This window comes from Brachyistius frenatus, unplaced genomic scaffold (genome assembly GCF_029030835.1).
Source record: "Brachyistius frenatus isolate BFR_SWC_R1_liver_20210118 unplaced genomic scaffold, ASM2903083v1 Contig_132, whole genome shotgun sequence".
In the NCBI taxonomy this organism is placed as follows: domain Eukaryota; kingdom Metazoa; phylum Chordata; class Actinopteri; family Embiotocidae; genus Brachyistius; species Brachyistius frenatus.
In genome coordinates, this window is record NW_027210731.1 from 678,642 (window position 1) to 705,113 (window position 26,472).

General features: G+C 41.5%; 1 protein-coding gene across 1 annotated transcript in view; it reads left to right on the plus strand.

The window, feature by feature from the left end:
* The first annotated feature begins 1,127 nt into the window (after positions 1 to 1,127).
* The window catches only part of add3a (adducin 3 (gamma) a), a 106,503-nt gene continuing 81,158 nt past the window's right edge, over positions 1,128 to 26,472 (plus strand). The window contains exons 1-2 of the mRNA XM_069714605.1: positions 1,128 to 1,317; positions 22,719 to 22,756. The gene's annotated coding sequence lies outside the window, so the exon portion shown is untranslated. The remainder of the gene's footprint in view (positions 1,318 to 22,718; positions 22,757 to 26,472) is intronic.

The following is a 26,472-nucleotide window of genomic DNA, read 5'->3' on the forward strand; positions in this document are numbered from 1 at the left end:
GATTCCCTGTGTTATAATACAGACAAAATGTTGGCAGTGATCAATCCCCTATCACCTTTCATCTCTATACTGCTGTGAAATGAATGCAAAAATAATCTATAATTTAAGTTTAAATTAAGTTTAATTAATTAGGTTTTAAGTTTGGTTCCCAAATATAATGTACTTCTTTTGTACTTCTACTTTTTTTTTCTTGTTCAGATACTGCAACTGTCCCCAGTGTTATTCACATTGACTTCTTCTATGCACTGTCTGTGTAAAATGCTTTGAAAAGGTGAACTCCACTGTAAAAACAACAACACAACTTTCTGTAAAGCAAGTTCGTGAATCTTTCCTACCAGGGGTTTCTTTACACCAGCACATTCAGGGCCACTAGATGGAGGCATTGCAACATTTGTTATGTGTATAACCCATATATATATAGGTTAGGTGAGATTAGGTAGTTACTTTATTAATCCCCGAGGGGACATTTTTTCGCTACAGCAGCATACAGAAGCAATAAGATAATAATAGAACAATAGAAAAGCAATAATATATATATTTATTTCTACAGAGGCTACTCTTGGTTGATTTTTGGTTCAAGATTGTGCATTATTACATGGCAATATGGGTAAAAGCTTAAGCAACAAAGGCAACCTTAATATTACAGATATCAGACAAACATGAACCATATAATATATAATCAATACACGAGTATATTAAGTTTAATAAAGATTTATATCAGTCATCTTCACAAGACATAATTAATTGCATTTATTAATATATTTGCATGCAGCACGTAAATAACATATACACTTTCAATTATAGCCCATTTAAAGAGTGTAAAATATGTTCGATTCATTCATGTACATTTCATTTACATTTTTTTTTTTTTTTTTGTAACCTTGAAGTGTGAAACAAATTCCCCAAAGCGCCTCTTATATTTCCCTCTGGCTGAATCAGGACAAACATAAATAATACACGTCAACAGCAGCGCGCCTGAATCACGTGTTTCTCCGTGTCAAAGCAAGGGATTTGCGAAATAGTGCGCCGCCCGTTTCAACAAATGAGAATCCACTTCCTGCCCTATAGTGAGCCAGCGTTTCCGCTTCAGCCGGCGTGTTTAGGTCTCCGCGGCATGTGTGCAAAAGCCCCGCACAGCCCGCAGAGAGCGGGTTAACAGCGTCGCATCCAGTGAACAGCAGTGAAAGTTGTCGGACACGTCGTGTTTGAACGGAGCCACTGGAATTCAAACGGTGAGTCAGAGACGAGTCCGAGACAGACAAGGACGGAGGACGCAAGTCTGCAGGTCCGCCGCTGCTTCTGACCTCCTCACAGCAGGTACGTGGACGCTTTCATTCATGCCTTCGCAACACAACACTGCGTAAAAATGACGTTTGGTTTGCGTGTTGCTTGGCGATTTGCGTCCCTGCGTGGTGAAAGCTGGCTACTTGCGTTTTATCGGATTCATTTGCGATTAAAAACATATATGGCATTGTGAACAGAAGTACTTGTTCGTCCTTTTATTGAGTCATTAAAACCACATTTAATCACATTTTCTCATGCGGTTGGTCACAACGTTAAGTCTCGTGCACACTCGGGTACGATAAGAGAATTCAAACAGCCATGCCGTTGCTCACTTACAGTAAAATACACGTATAGTGATGGGGTTAAAGAAATCTCGTTTAAATATGTCTTGTGTTTTGCAGTGCTCTTGTTTATTAAAGGAGGTCAAAGGTCAGGGTCATCCCCATTACACCTCTCGATAGGGATTTAATCAGCGCCCTATTTCTGCATTCCAGTTCATGCTGATATTTTAATATATACAGTGGTGTGAAAAAGTGTTTGATTTCCAATTTTTTTTTTTTGCATGTCTGTCACACTTAAATGTTTCAGATCATCAAACGAATTTACATATTAGTCAAAGATAACACAAGTAAACACAAAATGCAGTTTTTAAATGAAGGTTTTTATTATTAAGGGAGAAAAAAAAAATCCAAACCCACATGGCCCTGTGTGAAAAAGTGTTTGCCCCCTCCTGTTAAAACATAACTTAACTGTGGTTTATCACACCTGAGTTCAATTTCTCTAGCCACACCCAGGCCTGATTACTGCCACACCTGTTCTCAATCAAGAAATCACTTCAATAGGACCTGCCTGACAAAGTGAAGTAGACCAGAAGATCCTCAAAAGCCAGACATCATGCTGAGATCCAAAGAAATTCAGGAACAAATGAGAAAGAAAGTAATTGAGATCTATCAGTCTGGAAAAGGTTATAAAGCCATTTCTAAAGCTTTGGGACTCCAGCGAACCACAGTGAGAGCCATTATCCACAAATGGAGAAAACATGGAACAGCGGTGAACCTTCCCAGGAACGGCCGGCCGACCAAAATTACCCCGAGAGCGCAGCGACGACTCATCCGAGAGGTCACAAAAGACCCCACAACAACATCCAGAGAACTGCAGGCCTCACTTGCCTCAGTTCAGGTCAGTGTTCATGACTCCACCATAAGAAAGAGACGGGGCAAAAATGGCCCGCATGGCAGAGTTCCAAGACCAAAACCACCGCTGAGCAAAAAGAACATTAAGGCTCGTCTCATTTTTGCCAGAAAACATCTTGATGATCCCCAAGACTTTTGGGGAAATACTGTGTGGACTGACGAGACAAAAGTTGAACTTTTTGGAAGGTGTGTGTCCCGTTACGTCTGGCGTAAAAGTAACACCGCATTTCAGAAAAAGAACATCACACCAACAATAAAATATGGTGGTGGTAGTGTGATGGTCTGGGGCTGTTTTGCTGCTTCAGGACCTGGAAGACTTGCTGTGATAAATGGAACCATGAATTCTATTGTCTACCAAAACATCCTGAAGGAGAATGTCCGGCCATCTGTTCGTGACCTCAAGCTGAAGCCAACTTGGGTTCTGCAGCGGGACAATGATCCAAAACACACCAGCAAGTCCACCTCTGAATGGATGAAGAAAAACAAAATGAAGACTTTGGAGTGGCCTAGTCAAAAGTCCTGACCTGAATCCTATTGAGATGCTGTGTCATGACCTTAAAAAGGTGGTTGGTGCTGGAAAACCCTCCAATGTGGCTGAATTACAACAACTCTGCAAAGATGAGTCGGCCAAAATTCCTCCACAGCTGTAAAAGACTCATTGCAAGTTATCGCAAACGCTTGATTGCAGTTGTTGCTGCTAAGGGTGGCCCAACCAGTTATTAGGTTTATGGGGCAAACACTTTTTCACACAAGGCCATATGGGTTTGGATGTTTTTTTCTCCCTTAATAATAAAAACCTTCATTTAAAAACTGCATGTTGTGTTTACTTGTGTTATCTTTGACTAATATTTAAATTTGTTTGATGATCTGAAACATTTAAGTGTGACAAACATGCAAAAAAAACAAATCAGGAAGGGGGCAAACACTTTTTCACACCACTGCACACTGTGTTTTAATTGAGGAAGGTGCAGTAAAGTCAACAACTTTTATTATGTCATACTCAACTTTGGCATTTGAGGATATTTTAACATGTCAAAAAGCGCCAGTTTTCTGAGTATTTGATGTAAATGAGAAGCACAGTGATTCAAAACTTTCAGGGATGATTGTTGTTGCTTTTGTGCTGTTCACTGAGCAGGACGGGTAGTGGGTGGGTGCACATTGTGTTTGCTGTGAGCAATATTGTATTTCTTTATACTGAGGAGTTGACAAAGTTAAACAAATCCTGCCTTTGTAGGGGCTTTAAAAATCCACACCATGTGGAACTGCTGTTTGATAAATTGTTGGAAAACACCAAAAATCCAGTTGAGGGTTTACTTAATCTTCCCTTCATTTCATAGTGTGAAATCACATGAGGTATTAGCAGTTACTCATGAATCAGTAATTCAGTCCAAACCCTTGCAAGACATTTGATATGCTCCTACAGCCAATAAGTTAATGTCTTATGGAAAAGCATTCAGTTTTGGGCCTGGTTACACAGTGCAGCAAGCAGTGCCTAATATAATTATTCCTGGGATAAAAATGTACCTCCACAATAAAGCAGCTTTTGGCAGTCACTGTCCATCCATTCTCCTGCAGACACAAGGTAGACGTGTTGTGAAATCTGGTTTATTTATGGCAGCAGTTAGTCTCACTTTCTGCGGATCTACATGCAACAGTGTGCATCTCCTCTTAGTCCTCTTACTTTCCCACCATCTCTTCACTTGTGTCATTTTGGTCTTCAGTGACTCTTTCTCACTATTCCTCTTGTCATGATCAGAAGTCTCAACGACGGCCTCCCCATACCTCTTTCCCTTGAATCCCCCAATCGCATAGCACGTCACCCCAAGCACCTCCTCAGCACCTCTGGCTATTTGATATTTTCTCAACCTGTAATGGCTCTGAGGATATTTATTTCCACACCAAAGCTTTGCTATCTGAACTTTTTAAAAAAAGGTCTAGACAAATATAATAATTGTCTCCAAAAGGCCTCTACTCTGACATTTCTTTCTTCTTCTTTTTTTTTCTTTCTTTATTTTGCTATGCAGAGCCCTCTGAAAAATTGTGAATGTTCACCATATGGACCTGAAATATAAAACGGTACCCCCCCCCCCCTTGTTCTCTGATTTACTCGGATAGCATGGGGCCCGAATTCAAAATCCTAAGGGGGCTTTCAATAAGTGAAATATTTAACCCAGAGCCAGTGACGGAATAGATAGAAAATGCAAACATACTCCATATTTATTTTTACTCTGCCTCCGCACATCCTCTATGATGTAAACTCCATTTTCTCTTGTGTTCTTGCTGCGAGTGTTTCGTAAGGCCCTCATGAATATTGCAGTTTCTTGAGACTCTGGGGAGGTGAAGATGCCGAGGGTCCTGGCATTTGTAGCCAGTGTTAGCTGAGTGAAGAAGAGGAGGAATATTCCAGACAAACTTCTCTAGGTTCAAATGAAAAGTAGTTTTAAATGTGAAAATATAAACTCGACAAATTACAGCAGTTTCAGTAGCTTAATCTCAGCCCTTTCCCAAATGACTACTGTTAATGCCTTCTTAATGCACAGGTCTGTCGTATTCCCCTAAACGGCATGTGAAGATTAGTGAGCTGCACCCTGCACTGAAAGGCTCAAACTCTTCTGTTTTCAAAATTTTCTCAATAAATGACATCATGTTCCTCTTCAAATCCCTCCTCCAACACACTTGACTTTGTTACAGCCAGTCAGTATTAATACTAAATGTGTTGTTGTTATTTGAAATTCCAGGCTTCAAAACAACTTTTGAAATCAATGGGTGACTGCAGCCAGTCACAATTTACTATTGTCATACTGTACTTTCATAGGCCTACATACATGTCATACATTTTGAGCTAAGCAGAGGGGAATTTTTTTTTTTTTTTAAACTTAAATGCAGTCTGTGTCTGAACTGTTGTCTCTTGTTTATTTTCTCTGCTAATGGATGGTGTTATAATAAGCAGAGACACGACTGAGCTCAGCCGGTCTTCAGATGAATTCTGAGACACAGGAAGTACAGTGTCCACTGTGGTCGAGTAACGGACTGATGGCCTCATAGATTAGGGTGACCTTAATAATAGTGTGGCAGTGACTGGCTGAGTGGATGCAGTCTGCAGGGAGCCTTAACGAGGCGTGTCCATAGTAAGACTTGATTGCTTGGGAATGTTTTGTGGAAACGGGAACAGGAAAAACAGGGAAGGGGACATGAAGGCAGAAAATAAGTGATGGATGAGACTTCTAGTGCCTTAAAGAGGAGCTGGGTTAGTGAGCACTTGTTGCCGTGCTTCAGATTTAAATACAGGATTTTTGGTAGAAACTCCACCAATGAAGCGTGTGTGTGTGTGTGTGTGTGTGTGTGTGTGTGTGTGTGTGTGTGTGTGTGTGTGTGTGTGTGTGTGTGTGTTTAAAATGCACACAGCGCGGTGGATTTGAACCTGTCCAGAGGACAGAGATGACTTCATCATTACCTCACCCTGCTCTGCTAGAGGACTTATCAAAAACATGTGGCTCCACTCTCCCTGCAAATTGATTGAGTCTTGGACTCCGATGTTTTTCCTTTGTTAGGGGACGTGTGTGTTTGCGCGCAAGCGAGCTTCATTTTTATTATCTTGGATTTTCTTGTCTCTCGCTGGGTTTCGACTTCATCTGTCATTCATTTGGCACGATCAGAGAGCAGCTCTGGGTTTGGTGAGCCAGGACCGAGGCTCGCTGAGCTGAACACAATTAAACACCATGCCTTCAAGCTTGTGTGTACGTTTATGTTACACCCAATGAAACCAGATGGCAAACATATCACGGGTAATATTTTTATTTACCGTATTATCACACGTGTATACAATACAGGTCTTTAGATACATTTGAAGGTTTAACACTTATCTTGTGGTTTCCAGTCGTTTTACAGGAAATACTTCAAATAACCTAAAATACTGCCACATTTTATTACTCGAGCTGCAAAACTTTCTGATTGTATGAGCTAACGGGCAAAACCATTCCTCTTTTATGGAACATCTAATACTCCAACATGAGGCAACCCACTGTGACATCACTCACTGGTTTGTTAGCCTCAAGTCTGTTATTTCGTCCATCACCATCTTGTTTTTTTGGAGCCAAAAGTGACCATGTTTGGGAGACAGGGTGGAGCTTGGTGGAGAAAAGATGGAGAACTGGAGGACGCCGTGCCCGCCCACCTGTATCGGCAACATGAGTGCACTCCAGGCATGTAAATCAAACCAGACCCACTCCCCCCAAACGTACCTCTCTCTGAGCCCGACTATCTAATTAACCATGGAATTATTTTCAGAAGGACCACCAGAAAACTGATCAGAAGGAGTGAATTTAGCGAAACATACCATCATGACTTTTGGAATTTTTTTTATTGATTTTGTATTCAATGAGAAATTTGAGACTTTTTGAATAGGAGTCAATGGAGGCAGAAGTTTTTTTTTTTTTTTTTTTTTTTTAAGCCAGCCCCTTGTGGCCCTCGGTGGTATTGCACTTTAAGGCATTGGACTTCATTTTTCAGACATGGAGACTTCATCAGTTTTACATACAGTCTATGTACTCCCAACAGAGAAGATTGACAAAAAGTGGATTGGACAACATGGCTAATGACAATATCCTGTTTCATTTTGGACACAAAAGTAAAACTTTAGTGTTTCATTTTTCATACTCTGATTTCTCTTGACTCAAAGAGTCAACGGTCCATTGTTCCACACTGTTGTGCATCCACAGTCAGGGGGCTGTTTGATGTGATACATGCAGTATGTAGGCTGAGTGTTTAGATTCCACAGTTGTTTGGTTGCCAGAGGTCCCGGCGGAGTGGAGTTAGAATAACCTTATTATACAGTTGTGGGTGGGTGAGTTACAGAAAGCAGCTGAGAGTGTGTGCGTTCATATGTTGCTAACTGGGGATCGGCATGTGTGCCGATAACGTTATGTGGCCATTTTGCATTAGTTTCACAGTGTCTGTGTGTGTCTGACAGAGCGTCGACAGTGGATCTGCCCATGCAGCTAAAATGCGTTTGCATAGATAGTGGAGTTGGGTAACCGTGGCAACGGGGTCAGCCTCTGACCATGGGAGCAGGAGATGTGCCAGGTTTTGGGCCAAATGAGCTTTTTGAGGCAGACAGCGGCTCTTTTGATCCCCGCGGTCGTCACCTTATTAAAGTGTCTCTCTCTCTCTCTCTAAGGGGCAGAAATTTCACAGCACCGAGAGCAGACGTCGGAATGTCAATTATGCTTTTAATCATCTTGAGTGTTCGTGATTGATGAGACTAAATATGTTGTTTCTTTTCTTTCATATCTTTTTTTTTTTTTTTTAACCATAGATCATTATTACCAGAGAAATACATTAATCGGTGAAGTTAGACCTCTAAAGTCTTGAATCTTTATTCCAAAACTAATCCAACTGTGAGCAGAGAGTGGCTGTGACTTGGTATGCTGTTTTGCTTCGGTCGCTTGCCACTCATGAGGGTGAGTGTGCAGCTATTAAGGGAGGGGAAGGGGGGGTGAGGGGGGGTTCCCCATTGCTGTGCCCCAAAGGTCTGCATTAATATGGAGATTAAGTGAGAAATCTTCCAGGTCACCAGATCTACTCAATTAACGGACTGTCATTTCACATATTTACTGGCAGAAGAAAAACACTGGCACGTACAGTCAGCCTCTGGGACGTAGACTCATTAGCCGATGAGAGTGTGCTCCTCGCAGTGTGTTCATGTGAGGCTCATTTTTAACCCAAACTGAGTGAGTGGGTCTGTGTTTCTGGGCACGAGAGGAGCTTCTATGGATGCCTTCATTACGGGTGTTGATCCTGAAGCTGTTTGGGGATCTGGAGAGGATGCGGTGTTGCTATTTCTGAGTGTGATGGAAAGCTCATATCGCATGTGTACATCTAAATCCACAAATCTCTTCTCTTCTCTTCTCTTCTCTTCTCTTCTCTTCTCTTCTCTTCTCTTCTCTTCTCTTCTCTTCTCTTCTCTTCTCTTCTCTTCTCTTCTCTTCTCTTCTCTTCTCTTCTCTTCTCTCGAGCCATGATTCTCTGCAATTTTATTACCCTGCTATAAAAGTCCTACTGACCAACAGAACTCTTCTATCTATCTATAGATATATAAAATCTCTCACAGTTCAGCCCTGAATCCTGCTGTGACATTCAGCTCACATGTGTGTGTGCTTTGTTTAATCTGAGTAAAGTTCAGAGGGGATCTTTTGTTCGGTCATCATTTTCTGTGAAGACATATCACCAGGTGGCTGACCCTCTGTGTAATAGTCATGCTAGTCTGAAGTGTGTATTTCTAAGGGGATTCTCATTGGAGTTTTAGCAGCCACGGATGGAAAACCACCGTATTTCACTGTGAATGCTTTTGTTGGTTGTATTTGTGTGGCTGAATGTGAGCAGAATACCAAAGTCATAAAATGTCCACTGAAATGTGGTTATCAAACACAAGAATTTACAGTTTAATAATCAACTTTATTGTCCAAAATGACATCAGTGCATTGGAACGGTGAACTTTACTGGGAATGTAATCATTATAAATAGCTAAATAAATAAATAAAACAAATTCTAAATAACCGCAAGCATTTTTTTCCTGCATTTTCTTTTGTCAATTTTTTTTTTGCCGCATATCAGACAATTTGTATCAAAGCATTGATCAGGGTCTAAAGATTATGGTTTCTATTATGAGTGCATGTGTTTCCGATCTAATGCTTCTCCACTTTTATGTTTCTCCTGTTTTATTTCAACATGATCAGTTAAAGGCCTGTGGCTAAGGTCTGACTGGTTCTTTAGACCTCTGCGTAGATATCATTGGTTGTCATTACATTCACTGAATTGTCATCATGTACGATATGAGTAAATTCAGGTCGAGAACTTGATAAATATGCTTTTTGTCCAAATGAGGTGTGTGTGTGTGTGTGTGTGTGTGTGTGTGTGTGTGTGTGTGTGTGTGTGTGTGTGTGTGTGTGTGTGTGTGTGTGTGTGTGTGTGTGTGTGTGTGTACACATATGAACTGTTGTTGGCCTCATGTGTCCAGGAAACATGCTTTATTGCTTCTGTGACCAAACATCTACATTAACCACATCATCTGGCAGGCACACCCAGACCTCGGTTCCTGCTTGTGGACACACACACACACACACCGTGGTATTGTCACACACACCCAGTAACAAATCACTGCCCCAATGATCTCTGTTAGCTGCTGAAAACTGTTGTCGCTGTGGTAACGTGCTGTCCCGAGCTGTCTTACCTCTAACTGGGTCAGCTTGTTTACTGAACGCTGATTCTCATCCTCGCTGCTGGACAACTAAAATGTTGAGTCAGCACTGCGGAGCGCTTTGGTGTTGTGTTTTGGCAGGTTATTTGTTGTGCTTAGTCATGGTTTTAATGAGCTTTATTTAGATGTGTGGTGTGGTAAGGCGTGACAAGATGTGACATGAGTCTGACAACACATTTAGTCTGACATGGGTCTCACTTGTCAATAATGTGTGTGTGTGTGTGTGTGTGTGTGTGTGTGTGTGTGTGTGTGTGTGTGTGTGTGTGTGTGTGTGTGTGTGTGTGTGTGTGTGTGTGTGTGTGTGTGTGTGTGTGTGTTTCTTTAAGCATTATAGTCAGAGCTGTCCTCAGTGATGGGGTGTATTTAGGCTAAAGGGTAAAAGTTGTTGGACTATGAGCTACGTCTCTGGTGGCACTGGATCTGCAGGATCGCCATGGTGATAATCCACAGTTTGCTTGTTTCTTCCCATGCCGGATCACAAATACCCTCGTGTGCACGTCAGTTGCAACATACGATTTTTTTATAATGTAAAATCAAAACTGTCATTACTGTGTTGTGCCAAAGATGACAGACATACTTTCAAGGATGTTGGACGCACGGGATCCACAGCATCGTTTATATTCTGTACATTTTAAAGAGCAATTTAACACCGCAGGCAATCTCTGATGTTTTAACTTGTCATCTTGCTGTAGTGAGGTAGAGCAGGACTCCAAGGTGTGTCAGTACACGGTGACATGACTGCTGGATGTAGTCAGAGGTGCAATGAACTTGACAACAAACTTTCAACAAGAGAGACCTAAACACTGCTTTTCAGCATGTCCGAAGTTCAAATTTGTTACATGTACACCGTGGCTGTATTACACCCAAACAGTGATCACATCTCTGATTATTACAAAAACACTGAGTAATTGAACATTAGGAAAGACTAATTTTGCATGTCTGAGGAAGGGTTGGGTCAAGACTTTCAAATAGTAATATACAAATAAATCATACAAAACTGGAAAGTTAAGGCAGCTATTGTTTCAAAGAATATCATTTCCTTGAATAGTAGTTGAATATTTTCCAGTTAACATCTCGTACTGTTTTCGCTTAACATGCCCGTTCATAGTCCGAGCCTGGTAGTGTGTCCTAGCATGACTTAATGAGATGAAAATTACAAAGAAACGTGGCTCATAAACTTATAATTCGACCTGCGGGCTGATGAAGAGCTGCAGGTCTCCTGAAAGTGACGAATGCCCCGGCGTCTCGGGGTACCAGTAAAACCATTAACAAAACGATGCACCATTTAAAACGGTCAATTCCCTCCTGAATCATCTCCAATATACAGAACAATACCTCCGTGTGGGCCTTCTGTGGTTTGACGTGATGGCTAAAGCTGTGCTCTCACCTCAGCCTGGTATTCGAGGTCAATGTTTCTGCAAGAGAAAATCGCCCTCCGGCACATGCAGGAACAGTGTGTCTTTACACTGAGCCGTGTGTCTCTGCTGGAGGGCCGATGCGTGTCATTAGTGACGCATGTTGCATTCTGCTCAGAATCCCCCGGCAGCGTGACTCTACATGTGTGTGTGTGTGTGTGTGTGTGTGTGTGTGTGTGTGTGTGTGTGTGTGTGTGTGTGTGTGTGTGTGTGTGTGTGTGTGTGTGTGTGTGTGTGTGTGCGCGCACAGTACACATGTTTATCATGTTTGTGTATTTGGAGTGTCAACATTTTTGATGTGCAACCAAGTGGGTTTCTCTTTGGATCTGTTTGAATTTGCTGCCCATTTTTATGTACAGTGTAAATGCTTCTCTTCTTACAGTCAGTGTTTTGGTCGGCGCTTATGTCAGACGACATATTGACAGTATTGTTTAGAGTTTTTAGGCCCTAATTTTTACACTTTAAAAACGTCATTTCTTCAGGATCTGTCTTCAGAATAGTTGACCCTGACTGCGCCACGAAAACGCTGACTGATTGTGCGTTATGTTGGAGCACAGGTACGGCACCAAGCGTCTGTTGTATCTCCAACCGGCTGCCACTCATCCTTTACAGCTCGTATTAGAGTCTCGGTCATTACAGAGGCAAACCTGCTGCAGCTGAGCAGAAATAAAGTGACTGATCATTAAACAACAGATTGCACCATGTCACACCCAGTGTTCCCCATGTGTAACCAGTTTCAGTTACTCAAAGAGCGATGTTGCATTACATCCTGTGTGCTCAAATGGCAAAACTGTCATCCACCCTAAAATGATTCAGTACTGCGTGAAAAGTAGTACCTTTTGATAGTCTATTAAATGAGTCATGCAGATTTGGAAATATACATAATAGGGTTTCAAATTATTCGGGCCCAAGCACCGATGGTGCGAAAGCCCTATTGTTATCCAAGCGATTATGATGATTCTCCGTAAACAACTGCATTTTTGGAGGCTTTATCATATTCTAAAATCTCATGAAAGTTGGTACACCCGTCTCTCCTGGTGAAACATTTCGTATTTTAGTGGAGTGGGCGTGGCCAAATGGCTTGCTAGCGCCCCCTAAACAGATGCCCCCTCGGCTCCATTTACCTACATGCACAAAATTCGGTGGACATGTGTATCACACCTAAACGTACAAAAAAGTTCCAACGCACCATTACGTCAACTCAACAGGAAGTCCGCCATTTTGAAATTAGTCGCCATTTTTGGCGATTCACACATGTTGTACTTTAACAAACTCCTCCTACAGATTTTGTCAAACCGACTTGAAGTTTAGTCTGTGCCCTCTTAACATGTTTGGAATTAAAAGTTATCAAAAGAATTTGTTTTCGTCGATCGGTGTGCCCGTGGTGGCCGGCCAAAAAGTGACCCAAAAGTCATGCTATATAGCACGTCGTCCAAAAAGTGATTTAAAAAAATGACTTTTAGGTCACTTTTTGCAACATTGGCTTTTTTTTTTTTTTTTTTTCATAATTTGGATGACATGCTATAGTATGATTTTATTTAAAAGTCATAACAAAGGGGAAAATCGAACCCCCAACCCTCTTACTGAGGCAACTGTGCTAACCACTGCGCCACCAACCTTCCAGGAGCTAGCCAGCATTGTCGACGAGCTGGAAACGATCTCATGAAGACACGAGTTCGAGCCCCGCTTAGGTATCACACATAGTTCATGGTTTACGGAGGACGAGTCCCCTTAATAAGCCACACGGTTCACGGCGAGCGAATCCCTGTAAGGGTAAGCCACATGGTTCATGGAGGGTGAGACCTCCTAAGGTGAGTCCCTCTAAGGGTAAACCACACAGGGTCGGGTTTGTACGTGCAGGCTTACTAATACCAAACCAAAGGTCAACAATATAAAACTCAAACAAACAAAAAAGTCCAAAAGAGACTTTATTTTTTTTCATTGTGCACTTGGTTAGAGCAGTTGCCTCACAGTGAGAAGTAACTTGAGGCATGCAAAAAAAAAAAAAAAAAAAATCATCCAAAGTATGTAGTTTTTAATGCAGTTTAGAGGGGGAGAGTGTAACCCAGGTTGTTTTTCGGTGCTACAATTAACTGATGTCTCCTAGACGCCTCACATGCAAGTTGCAAGTTATCGCTCGACACTACAATTTGCTGATGTTCCCTTAAAGCCTCACAAGCTATCAGTTGGAAGCCTCCAGTTACAGCAGGTTATGCAACATGCACAAATATATGGCCATCATTTTATTTGAAAAGAATGAAAGACACGTTCTAATGTTGCATTTACCTTCCTAAGTTGAAACGGTGATTTTATCCACGTGAGTGTGGTGCCCAAGTGGAGGCTTCTTATGGGAAATGCTGTTGCTCACGGATGCCAATGAGATTTACTCTACGTTAATATTGCCAAGTTAAAACGAGATCATTTTTTTGTGTGGACGTAGCCCAGGGATGAAAATTTGATATCAAATGAGAAGACATTATTCTATAGTTGATGGGACTAAAGAAATTCATTAGGTGCCATAAAACTATCGAAGTGTGTTACCCAGGCCAAAGTCTTTGCTTTGAAGAGTTTTATTTTGGAAGGACAACCCCACAGAAAACTCCTGACAGCGACTCCTTCAATATTTAATCAAATTCATTTTAGAGCTTTTTTTTATTTTAAGCATTTAATCAAACAGATTCACAAACACACTTTCTGCCTTGTCAGTTCCCCTCCTGATGCATGGACGCCTACACGCACTCTGTTTCCACTGAGGATGTATCTGGTGGGAGCCAAGGAGAGATACCCTGTCAGATGTGCGCGGTGTTGTGTCGCATGTCTCGGACTCTTGTCGCCGGATGGGAAGCATGGGAAGGCAGAATTTCCTTTACCTCAGCAGAGGAAATCGCTGGATAGGACCCATCTTTTGTTCTGGCCTTCCAGGACGGTCACTGATATGTTTTGGGTGGGAGGTTAGACAAACACAACAAGGCCATGTGATATATCCCACATACCATGTTTCTGTGCCTTTTATGGGCCAGTGACACAGTATGGTGTTTCAAGAACAATTGTTTTCAACTTAGTTGAGTGATGTCATCCATCTTGTGGTCAAAGGGACTGCGCTGCCGTGTCCTAAAGATGATGTCATCAGTTTGAGCCTAAATCTGATGTTGTGTGCCGGAAAAATCTGTTTCATGGCCTCTGGAACGTGACAAGGGGAAAAGATGACAAATAGGTTTGTGTGTGTGTGTGTGTGTGTGTGTGTGTGTGTGTGTGTGTGTGTGTGTGTGTGTGTGTGTGTGTGTGTGTGTGTGTGTGTGTGTGTGTGTGTGTGTGTGTGTGAGGTTTTTTTTCCACAACCAATACATTTCTATCACAGACTTGAGCTGCAATGAAAGTCAAAATTGATTAGTCCATTGGTTGTCCAGGTCCTTTTTAAACAAAACGTTAAAATATTTGCTGTTCCTATTTTTAGGGGGAATTAATTATTTTGTCTTTCTGTCTTTGATTTTGAGCGTAGCTAACGAGGGCATCATATATGAATTAAATACCACATAAAATCGTAAGCGCCGAGGGTTTTCCAGTATAAAACTTTTTTTTTTTGGTCAGTTGGTTCTTATTATTACTTTTTAAAGGATGTAATTTCAGTCATCAATTTTAACCACTCAGCGGAAATAGAATTTGTCTTAATGTCAGTGAGCAATAAAGCAAAAGAAGAAAAATAAAGCCTGCCAGTGAAAATCTAAATTTTTGATTGGAAATCACTGTTTGCAGGAGAGACCTGTCGCAGGTGTGTTTAGTGTTGAGTAATAGTGGAGCCGTTTTCATCGGCAGAGCTAGAAATACAGAATAATTGCTGTACATGGCAGCCCATGCTGGTTTAAACTAACAGATGTGTTTTAGAGTGCGAAATGTCTGAGCTGAAGGATTTCACAACCAACCACATAAAGAAATCACAACTACATGTGTGCTTCACAGGACTCTGCTAGGCGTGATGAAGTGTAAGTAACCGATCTTCAACCAAATTCAAAGCAATTTCTCCATCCTAGTAAAATAAATGTTGATAGCTTGAAGATGATTGGACCATTACTGCCAGCTATGCTAGAGTTAATATTGTTTAAACTGTAGCTGGAAGTGTAGCTTTAGTTAATAAATGTTAAGTTGCTTCATCTTAAAGCAAGAGTTACCTTAACTCCAGTTGCCAACTCGAGGGGGGCGAGTGAACTGGCGGTGGAGAGATTGATCCAGGGAAAAGTTCATTTGACCAAAGGCAAACAAAAACATGAAACATTAAACAAATAAATGACATCCAGATACTGTGATGCCAATACCAGAATGTCTCTGTACTTTTCGACATTACCATCTGGACCGGTACAATTTAAGACGGGAAGGACTGGTTTGTCAAAGCCTTTGTTGGCTTTGGGCAGAATCAGGCAGGCTGTTAAACCACATTTCCACTTTTTATGCTAAGGGAACTTACTCCAAAGTTATATTTAGAGTACAGACAAGAGAATGATATCAATCTGTTGCAATGAGAAGACGGAAAATGAGTAAGACCGTGTTTGATGCTTGTTTTCACAAAGTTATTTAAGGGTTGTTTCCAGGTAGGAGGTTTGGTTTAGTGCAAGAGGGTTGTGATTGTTAGGTTTAAAAGTGGTTTATGTTTGGCTAAACTTTTAGAAATTATGTCGAGGTTAGAACAATAGAATTGACTTGTAAGTGTGTATACATGGTTTTATTTATATGATGAATTTACTTGATTGTTTTTCGTATCCCTCGGACTGGCAGCCAGTTTACTCGGAGTACTTGCTACCAGTCCGTTTAAACCTGCTGCTTTAAGTTTACAGATACAAAGTGGTGCTTTATGGTGTCCCTCAATATCACGGCCCAATTCACATCATCAAGCAACGACCCTGCTGAAATGCCGTTGAGCAAGACGCTGAATATGTATGAGCTTCAGATGTGCCGCTGTATGGCGGATCCTGACCCCTGATCTCCACGAGGAGCGGCAGTTGTCTGCTGGGATTGATAGCGTGTCACGTTTTCAAGTTGTTATTATTAATAAAACAAATGATAACAGAACTTGAGTGTATAATGGGGCCGTATCCAGGCAAGTTATCATGTACTCTGCCTGAACCCATCCTTCAGCAAGGCTCTCTTCCTGTTAATACAGCTGTCTGGAGGACCTCTGCAAAAAAAGGCTTTGTGGAGGGTGGCCGAGTGCCAGGAGAGAACATAGATCGACCCGAGAGAAAGAGCAGCAGAACACCGTGTCACTTCACAAGAACAATAGACAGCTTTTAACATTTAAGTGCTCATCTTTTAGACAAATGGACAGGATATAATCAATGGAATCAGTGATGAAGCCCCCATATTTAACTGATGCTGTTGTTCAGTCTTACTTACACTGAGGAAAAAGGTTGTATCCATCACTACATTCGCTGTTACAAGGCTCAAATTAGTGACCTTTTAGTTACAGGGCAGGCTTTCAACACACAAATCTCCATGGCGCCAGCGTTTCTCTGTGCTATTACTCTCTAAATGACTGATTTCCAGTTAATCATCCAAATTGGATAATCGCACTGTTGGTCTGGCGGTATGTGTTTGTGTACTGATGCACGTGTCTCTGCAGGTGACCTTGTGTTAGTCATTTTGACTTGTCACAGTAAGGCGAGCACAGGTGTATCAATGACGGCTGTATTCCAGGTCCTGCTTTTGTTCCCGGTGGTTCATGACTCCCTGGGACACTTATTGAAACTGAGCCATCATGAATTCCACCTGTGCGTTCCCAACTGTTACAAGTCAGTCTCAGAAAACTGTTGGTCTCAGTTGCAGGATTCTGCATTTTCATACGTGTGCTAAATGTGTGTGTTAAACATGTTACTAACAGTTTCCATCTACAAAACAAACCCTCCAAGACAGTGTGATTGTACCCAACTGTTGTACAGTGGGGAAAAATGGGCTGCAATGTTTTAAATGGCTTTGTGTGTGTGTGTGTTTTTATGGGTGGGGCTCCTTCTCATAAAACAAGATATTTAGCTGTAAAGAGTGAAAAGTGCTCAATTTGTTTATTGTTAGGATTACAGATAAGGGTGGGGTTCATTAACTAATTGTTTGGCATGTGTGTGTGTGTGTGTGTGCGCACGGGAAACGGCGATGTTCATGTTTAGTCCAACGCTTGTGTATCTCTCCATTGCTGTGTTCCAGATAACGTACTTCCCGTAGTACACTAACTAATAGTGCTCTTCCATGTTAGGACTCTTGCTTGTGTAGAGCAGGAATTTTGACAGAGTATTGTTGTTTCAAATCACACACTGATGTTCTGCACTGACTGGAAATGATGAATGATCTCAGCATGTGAACCCATCACCCACCAAAATATCTGCAGCTTTGAATATTTTACTTAGAAATGAACCTGTTTTTCTTTCCTCTGTTTAACACACTGAATAAACACACTGCTTCTTTTTTCCAGCAGCAGCAGCAGCAGTAGTGAAAACTAACATCTTTTGTGTGGTGTTCAGGAACATCTGCAGCTTCCCCAGCGCCTTAATTTGAAAATTCTTCACGACGGTGGCCCCGCCCCTTCCTCGACAGAGCCAAGATGGCGACCATTTAGGGTTGAAAGTGTCCAGCATTTCACACTTCTTTTTTGGGGGTATTTTGAGTGCTTCATCCTGGTACTTGTTGTGCACTGCATGTTTCTGTACTTGACGGTGCTAACGCACTGAATCACTCAAAATAGTGAGTGTTAGTGCACAAGTACGCCATTTGGAACACAGCATATGTGTGCTATAGCGCAAATCAGAACGTGCAGCATTGAGGATACCGAGTGCATGTGGGGGCGATTGTGTGCAGTGCCTCAGACCTGAGCTGCTGTGTTTATCCTCCTTTAGTTTCCGCGACCTGCCTTCATGCTCACTGTCTCCAGTGAAATTATTGAAAAATAAGATCCTACCACCTCACCAGTGGCTCACATCAGGTGCAATCACTCTGCAGGTCTGGCGGGCAACAACAGCTTTACTTCTGCAGCCAAACTGTTTGGAAACAGGTGAATAATTGATTTCAAGGCAACTCCAGTCTCGAAGTCAGGTACTCTGTAATTTATTCACATTTTTAGGTGATAAACACAACTCTTCTATTTGCATCTTCATTTGTTTTTTAATGTGCCTCGCCAGCATTTTACTGTAGCGTTTTGAATATATTTGTTAGTTTACCCATTTGTCAAATTTGGCTTTTTTTTTTTTTTTTTTTTTTCATTTTACTGGAGGCAGCGTGTTAGATTGCGTGACCTGAATTGCACAGTATGGTCAGTATTAGCATAGTGGTGGGGGCATTTGAGCACACGCACGCACATCTGTAAAAAGCAGAGTCAACAGGAGTCAGATTAGGGTCGAGCTTTGAGAGTGGACAGCATCACACACAAAATCACGCCATCTGAGAAACTGCAGCTACCAGATGAAAACTCTGCTTCCTTTTATTCACTAACTGCTCCTCAGCCGGGCAGGCCAGAATCATCCAGCTGGATTTTGATTATTAAAAAATTCCAAGTCTTAGCTCAAGACGAGATTATTAAAAGTGACCGCCAGGCAAACCAAATGACTTTCTGATCTAATTTGAACTGATCTAATTGTCAAATAATGGAAAAAAAAAACTACAAAATTGGCATGACCACTTGCTTTCACACACTGTAATCACATCAGTCGCAGAAGTTAGGGACATTTAAAGGCTGACTTATTATCATTGCAGGGCCACTCCTTGTGTGATTATTTGAATAAATGGGTTGATTTTCACACCTGAGTAACATTTTAACAAGATGTCATCTGCTGTTGTTTCCTGCTGAAGGAGCACAGTCCTGACAGACTGTTTTATCTGCCATCTGTTCTGAGACCGATGGTGAAGATAAACAAATTGTAACGAACTCCTGCTTTTACTTTAAGTTCAACTAAACTGTTCAGCTCCTCAGTTCAGGATTTGACCTCTGCTCAGGCTGTTTTTGCTTTCCTGCATCCTGTGTGTTCTGACCTCTGGCTCTCTTCTCTTCTCGCTCATTATCCTCTTTAAATTTCAACGTCACATTGTCGACAAATTAGCACAACGGCAGTGAATGGATCATCTGTCCTCCCCTTCATACCTCTGAATTAACTGAGTCGAGCACCACCACGCCATCAGGGAATGGCAGGCCTGAACGGTCTGGACGTTGCATCTTTCACGGCTTCTCTGTAAACCTGTCTTGACAGAATCAGATTAATGAGATGTTGGGATTGTTGTGTAACGGTGGCAAAACTAATAGGACGGCAAGCAAAGTTGGCTCTCATCATGCCTGTGGGCTTTTTCTTTAAATAAAGTGGTGTCTGTAAGAGCTTAGTTGAAGTCCTGGAGGTGCTCTCCATTTGAAGCTAACCGACCTAATAACGCTGAAGCAATAATCGGTTAAAAAGTGGCAGTGAACTCCGAATTTTATATAATGAGGTCAAAGACTGCTGCGTGGCCGGACAGTCACATCCACCAAATCACTAACGCCACCACAGTGGTCAACAGGAAAAAGTTGTTATGTAACTGTGTTTTTTTTTTTTTTTGTCTCTGCATCTCCACCAAAGGGAAATAATTTGCTTGTCAGGTGCAGTGCCCAGCTTTGTTCGTGGTAGTTCATTAGATCAGTAGAAAATCTTTAGTGCAAATTATTATTTCTGCTGACAGGGGAAAAAGCTCTTAACCACCCTTCCTGAGACAAATGTAAATCCTTGGTTTGTCTGTCCATCTATCCGTCTGATCAACAATGGGAGTTAGCAAAAAAAAAAGAAAAAAGAAAGAAAGAAAAACAAAGATGACGTGAAGATCCTCAGTCATCCAGGTCACTGCCGATCTCTGTGATCTCCAATGACTACTGGACTTTGTTGAGGTTCTTGAACACGTTCTGCCTCTCATCTGAAAGGCTCCTTCAGTTCTACCCTGCTGGTGTTTAGGGTTTTTAACTTCTTGCAGGGTCGTAAACACCTTGTGAGTCATTGAGGTCACGAGTCATGGGTTGAGTGGTTGTTAAGCATCCTGGCTACAGGAGTGGGAGTTAGGAATTGGGGAAGTTAACATTTTGGGAACATCCTCCTCTATTTCTCGGGCAAAACGGACCTCAGTTGGTCAATGTTATTTGTACACTACATTTCTACATGTTTTAATGCCTTGCCGTTGAACACATCGAGGAAACTAAGTAGTTCCTTCTTAAGTCTGGCTGTGTCGGAACAAGTACATTTCTACCTTTTACCACAAACGCTGCCATATAAAGTGACATCAAACCTACTTCTCTGAGCTTTCAGAAACTTCCTGATTTCTTTGTGGGGTTTTCCCAGTTTGACAAGTGTCCAGGTCTATTTTCCTACTTGAAAGTCAGAACTTTCCAAGTTGCGCAGTTGCTTAGAAGTAGTGTTGTAGACCAGCCTCATACAATGCTGTCCAAATGGTGCATTCATCAGCAACTGAGCAACTTGGAATACTCCAAACACTATATTTATCTTCAAGAACCTCGGGCAAGTCCAGTTACCTTTGGATAACCAGAAAGATGATAGAACCTTTATCAGGGCCAGCCCCTGCAACAAGATGTGCTCCAACACAACTCTGCTACCTTTATCTCACAGTGCAGGCAAAAAGAAACATCAGAAGTGGAAAGATGCATTGGGCCAATGTCTTTCACTTTTTCTATAACAACACGGATCAATACTGCTTTAATGATCCCAGTAAAGGTAGGACCAGAGGATTTGCTGGTTGACTATTTGGTTTGAGATTTGGCATTTGCCCCTACCACAATTTGGACATGCAGCTCATTACGTAACCAGTTGTCTGTCTCAAACCGATCCAGTGATGTAGAATTAAAATGTCCTGGCCAGTCTAGATAACATTTTTAACTTGACTTAGGAAAAGTCTTGATAAATAGAAACAAGGTCTAAATGGTGCAGTTGCATAGATAAACAATGATGTAGTTTTGGATTTCAGAGGACTCGCTGTTCTGCTTTCTTAATGCTTTTTTATGGCTAGACAAATCTGTGCTATGAAAAAATACAGACCTTCTGTCAAGCTCCCTCATGCTTCTCACACTTCTCATTGTCTTGCCACACCTGAGAACTGACGGAAACCTCATTTCTTCACCTTCACTAACACAAAAAAACATTCCCACCAGATTCTGCAGGTGGTTTCAATTCCTGCTTGTCCAGCCAACACGGACAGGCGTGCGTATCCACACCTGCTGTGCCATCTGGGGATTTTTACTTTCAGGTGTTCTACAACTCCTCACAGAAACTCTCACACATCTTCCACAAGCAGCCGACACCTCCAGCCTTTGTGCCCACAGTTACATAATTTACACTGCGCTAACTCCTTCTGACAATCCAGCATTCACACTACAAAGGAGCCTGGCTTCGAACGTCCCTCTCTAGCTTTCCTTTTACATTCGCTGCAAAACAATTTCTTTCACTTTTGCTTTTACTGTGTGCAACACAGTGAGTGTGGCCTCTAAATCCACTTCTGAGTGAGCATACCCGACCCTAACCTTCGTGGTCGTGGAGACTGTTCCGCTCATACACAGTCGCGCAACTATTTTAGACATGGTTTTGTAATGTTTTTGATGTGTTATTTTGGGCCAATCCCAACATTCACAGTTACCAGTTATCATTATAATGGAATTCAGGCGCAGCATGTCCAGCAATAACACTTTTCACACACCATCAATCGCCTCCTGTGTTCTCCTACGGTGAGCCGTGTTCCCTGGTGTTGACACAGTTGGTGTTTGTGCAGATGACATCGATGGTTATCAAGGGCAGACCGAGTCCCACAGGCCTCCTGCCGCTTGGTGTTTGCCACCATTACAGTACAGACTGCAGGCAGAGCCCACTCTCCGTAGTGGAAACTGCTGGCCGCTGTGACCGAGAACACGCGTGTAGCAATAAAGACTCGCGTCAGAACACGCACATACATATCAACTGAGCCACATCCAGAGATGGTTAAGGCTCCGGTGCTACTGAGACCGTAGGGAGAGCATGATAAAAATAAATGTTGTGTGAGAGGAAGAAAAGCCTTTTAATATTTCCTTTGCAAGGAAGTTGGTTAGTTACAAGGTCTGCTCAATCTTAATGTAGGGAAGCTGGATTGTATTTGTACCAAGGCACTTAAAAAGACACCCAAAGCTTGGGGGTGTGAAACATACATCCATGTCTGTCACCTGGTAGAAGTGCGTGGAAATATCTTCTTTTCGATTAGATTTTTTTTTTTGAAGTCTTTTAAATTACAGAGGACACTGACATTTCAAGGATAATGAAAAGGCTTCAGACTTTAATGTGAGAGCTGTTTTCTTTTCATTTCAGGTTTTTATTTCACTCATTCCTGACTAATTTGTGTTTTTGGACCCCAGTATTACAGACTTAAAAAACACACACACAATGGGTAAATAATATTTAAACCAAATGAGTGTGTCTGTTTCAAATTGTGTCAGATTTCTTCACCTCAGGCACACAATGCTCCTCAGGGTTTTTACCAGCTAGTTGTCACAGTCCCCAGAAGACCTGAACACAGAAAGTAAAAATATGTTTGTGTCTGTTTCTGTCCTAGTTGGCGAGACGTCATTAACTCGAGCAGTCCCCGGAGAGGTAAGAATATCGACATAAACACGCACCATTTCAGATCCTGCTCAAGCTTTTAAAACACCTGTTGATCCCATGAACAGCACTGCTCTGTTTTGAGTATTATTTTACACTGTAACACTCAGTTGATGGGAAATAAAATGTCTGGAAAAAACGCCTCTAATGCAGTGTTGAGTGAAATGGAAAGTTTTGGTCTGTCGTCCATATGTCTCCACTCTTGACTATGGTTTTGTCAAGGACACAGAAGGTACATGGAGAGTAATGGTGAGCAAGGCCTTGAGTAAATGACACGGCTTTGGACAGTGGTTTCAAACTGCTTCTGGCTAGACTTTTTATGCGCTCAAAGTCTTTCCGTAACGAAAATAGTGTCCAGCTTTTTTTCCCCTCTGCAGTTCTATGCTAATGTACATGACTGGAGGATTTTTTTTTTTTTTTTTTTTTTTTGGTCTGCATGTGCTGGTTTATAATAATGTTGCAGATTTACTACCTGTTAAAGGAAAAAAAAAAAACACTTCCTGATGACTGTGGCAGTTTCAGCTCAAATCTCAAACACGTTTTACATGTCTTCAGGCTGTTAAATTACACCTCACTGCTACAGAAGTACAGTATAGTTTTACTTTTACATTTCTTGAGCATAGCTCTTGTCAGTCTTGCATTCCAACAGCTTCTTAGTTGTTGCATTCTTTTTCTAGTGTAGTCAGTGTAGCTTTCAGTTCATAGCACCATCTTTATAGTGAAGGGAACACCTGTTCATTTCACTGTCAGCCACTGAGGATTTGAGAAGTTAATAGGTTTTTGATGCACATGACTGCACAGGCTACAACTTCCATGCTTAATTTTCCTTTTTTTTTTTTTTTTTAATAGCCAATCTTGGTCCAGTGGACAACTTCCTCAAGTTTAATATGTAAATTTGAAACCTGCATCGCACATAACGGACATTTTTTATCCTGCAATTAAGTGTTATAAACGTTTTGCATATTCATAGATTCTGGACTTTAAATGAGGAAAGACACTTGGATGTCATTTGAAGAATTAATTAGCAGGTAATTGGCAGTATTTAAAAAAAAAAAATTTTGACATCTTTAAGAATGTCTACTGGGGATATTTTTGTGGATGCTTTGTTGTTAACGCTGCAACACTGTTTGAACATGGTATGTTCTTGTTTAAGTGAATCTAGGGACTTCTCATTAGTTCCCAGCCACAGTCTCATTCATCCCCAGCTAAGTTAGATCAATGCCTTTGTGTTTGCATCTGTATTTTGCTTTGGAATCTTAATTTGCACCAATAGACATGTGAGCGACACAGCAATTCATATTGACAAAGGTTGTCTATCTCAATCCCCCTTCTTTCACTCTCTGTATGTCTTTACCTGCCCTCTCTCTCTCTTTCTCTCTCTCTCTCTCTGTCTCTCAGTCTTCTCTTACTCGCCCACTCTCCCTCTTTCTCTGTCAGATACTCCAGAGCTTCTCTCTCTCTCTCTCTCTGATCTAGTTTGGCAGATGTCCCAGTTCTAGGTCCTTGCATGGAGGGAAATCAGTGCAGCTCTGCTTCCTGACATGTTTCATAATGCATTGAATACCTCTCCAGAGGTCTATTGCTGTCTTAAGTGACAGTTGCCCTCATATCTGGGCAGTCTAAACCCTGCATGAGACCTTCTGAGTCCTCACCAAGTTTAGCTGCAGAGTGCTTTAGTTTGTGAGTGCATATCTCTAATTCCTGTTGGAGGTCAGGCTGGTTCATTGTACTGCGTTGTATATTTAGAGGAGTATGTGGAATGGTATTGCATACAACATAACATAACTAGAAATCTGCTAATGTTTTTCGTGAAGTTGAAACATTTGGAGAATTTGAAAAAGTTTTGCATACACTCATCACAGGAAGATGTTTAATATCACTGCAGACCCCCTTGAAAACATGTATATCTACTATCCAAAGAATGTCTGCTACAATTTTGGTCGCATTTGAATGGATGTTTGTGGACAGTGGACTTGGGTTACAGTGAGCCAAAGATTTGTCACAATATGCAGGCTGTCTCCCGGGAAGATTGGTGGTGCAGCGGTTAGGACTATTGCCTCTGAGCTAGCAGGTTTGGGGTTGGAGCCCCTCCTTTGTCATAACTTTTTTTTTAAATCATACTACAGCATATCGTCCAAATTATGAAAAAAAAAAAAAAAAAAAAAAAGTCATACTATAGCAAAAAGTGACCCAAAAGTAATTTTAGGGTCACATTTTGCCCACCACGCCACGGGCACACCGATCTACGAAAACAAATTCTTTTGATAACTTTAAATTCCAAACATGTTAAAAGTGCACAGACTAAATTTCAAGTTGGTCCAACAAAATCTGTAGGAGTTTGTTAAAGTACAACATGTGTGAATCGCCAAAAATGGCGACTAAATTAAAAATGGCAGACTTCTTGTTCAGTTGACGTAATGGTGTGTTGGAACTTTTTTGTACGTCTGGGTGTGATACACATGTCCACCGAATTTTATGCTGTAGGTAAATGGAGCCACGGGGGCATCTGTTTAGGGGGAGCTAGCGAGCCATTTGGCCACGCCCACTCCACTAAAATACGAAATTTTTCACTGGGGTGTGTACCAACTTTCAGGAGTTTTTGAGTATGATAATGCCTCCAAAAATGCAGTTGTTTACGGAGAATAATAATAATCACTTTAATAACAATAGGGCTTTCGCACCATTGGTGCTCGGGCCCTAAATAGAAAATATTTACATTTTAGAAACTGGAACCAGTGATTATTTTTTTCCTTTAAAAATTACTTTCTTCATTGTTTGAATAGTTGCAGATTCATTTTCTGTTGGTCTGTTGACTTTCCAGCAAAATCTAATCCTGTTTTGAAAACTGTCACAGCGCTCTTGTACAAGTTGATTCAGTGTAATCATCAACAAGGATTTCCACCGGAGATGACAGCTTTGTGATTTGGACATGTTTGCCAGTTAAAGTGCAAACCGCAGCTAAGCCATCTGGCTAAGCTTCTAATGCTCCATTTATAAATTACACTACAATAGAAAGTGGATTAACAGCTGATCCCTTAATGAGTTTCATAGTGCTTTCTGCAATTTAGTTTACCCTGCCCTGATAGCAGGACTTCAGAAGTAATAGACACGATTGAACTGAATTGGCATCTTGGTTTTCTATGGTGGCATTTTTTTAGGGATGATGGAAATAGTTGTCAGTCAGATATTTTTGCCTTTCTCTCTTCTTTAAAGTAGCACTATCTGATTTTTTTGGCCACGAGGCGGAGTGTTGCAAGTAGCAATCACTGATTGATGGTGATAAGCCGTGATATCGGCTGTGTTTTTGGACTTCACATCTCAGAAATCCAAAGAGTGAGTCAGTTGGCTGGTGGCACCGAGGCAGTTCACAAAAGGGAACGGTATCCAGCAGAGATCTGAAAAAAAACATTTTGCTTCTTCTTCTTTTTCTTCTTGTCAGTACACCGCTTCCATAGACTGTAGATACAAAATGGATGTAGTCTTTGGGTCGGAAAAGTGAAGACAACGTGGAACTGCCTTAAAGTGCAATACCGCTGAGGGCCACTAGGGGCTGGCTCCAAAAATCTTTGGCTCCCATTGAAAAAGCCTTAACCGTCCCATGAAATGCAAAGTTGATGATTTTTTTTTTCCCGCAGCTCCATCCACCTTCTGCTATGGAACAACCACTGCCGGGTCATGGAAAATGCGCAACTGTTACACCACTCTGT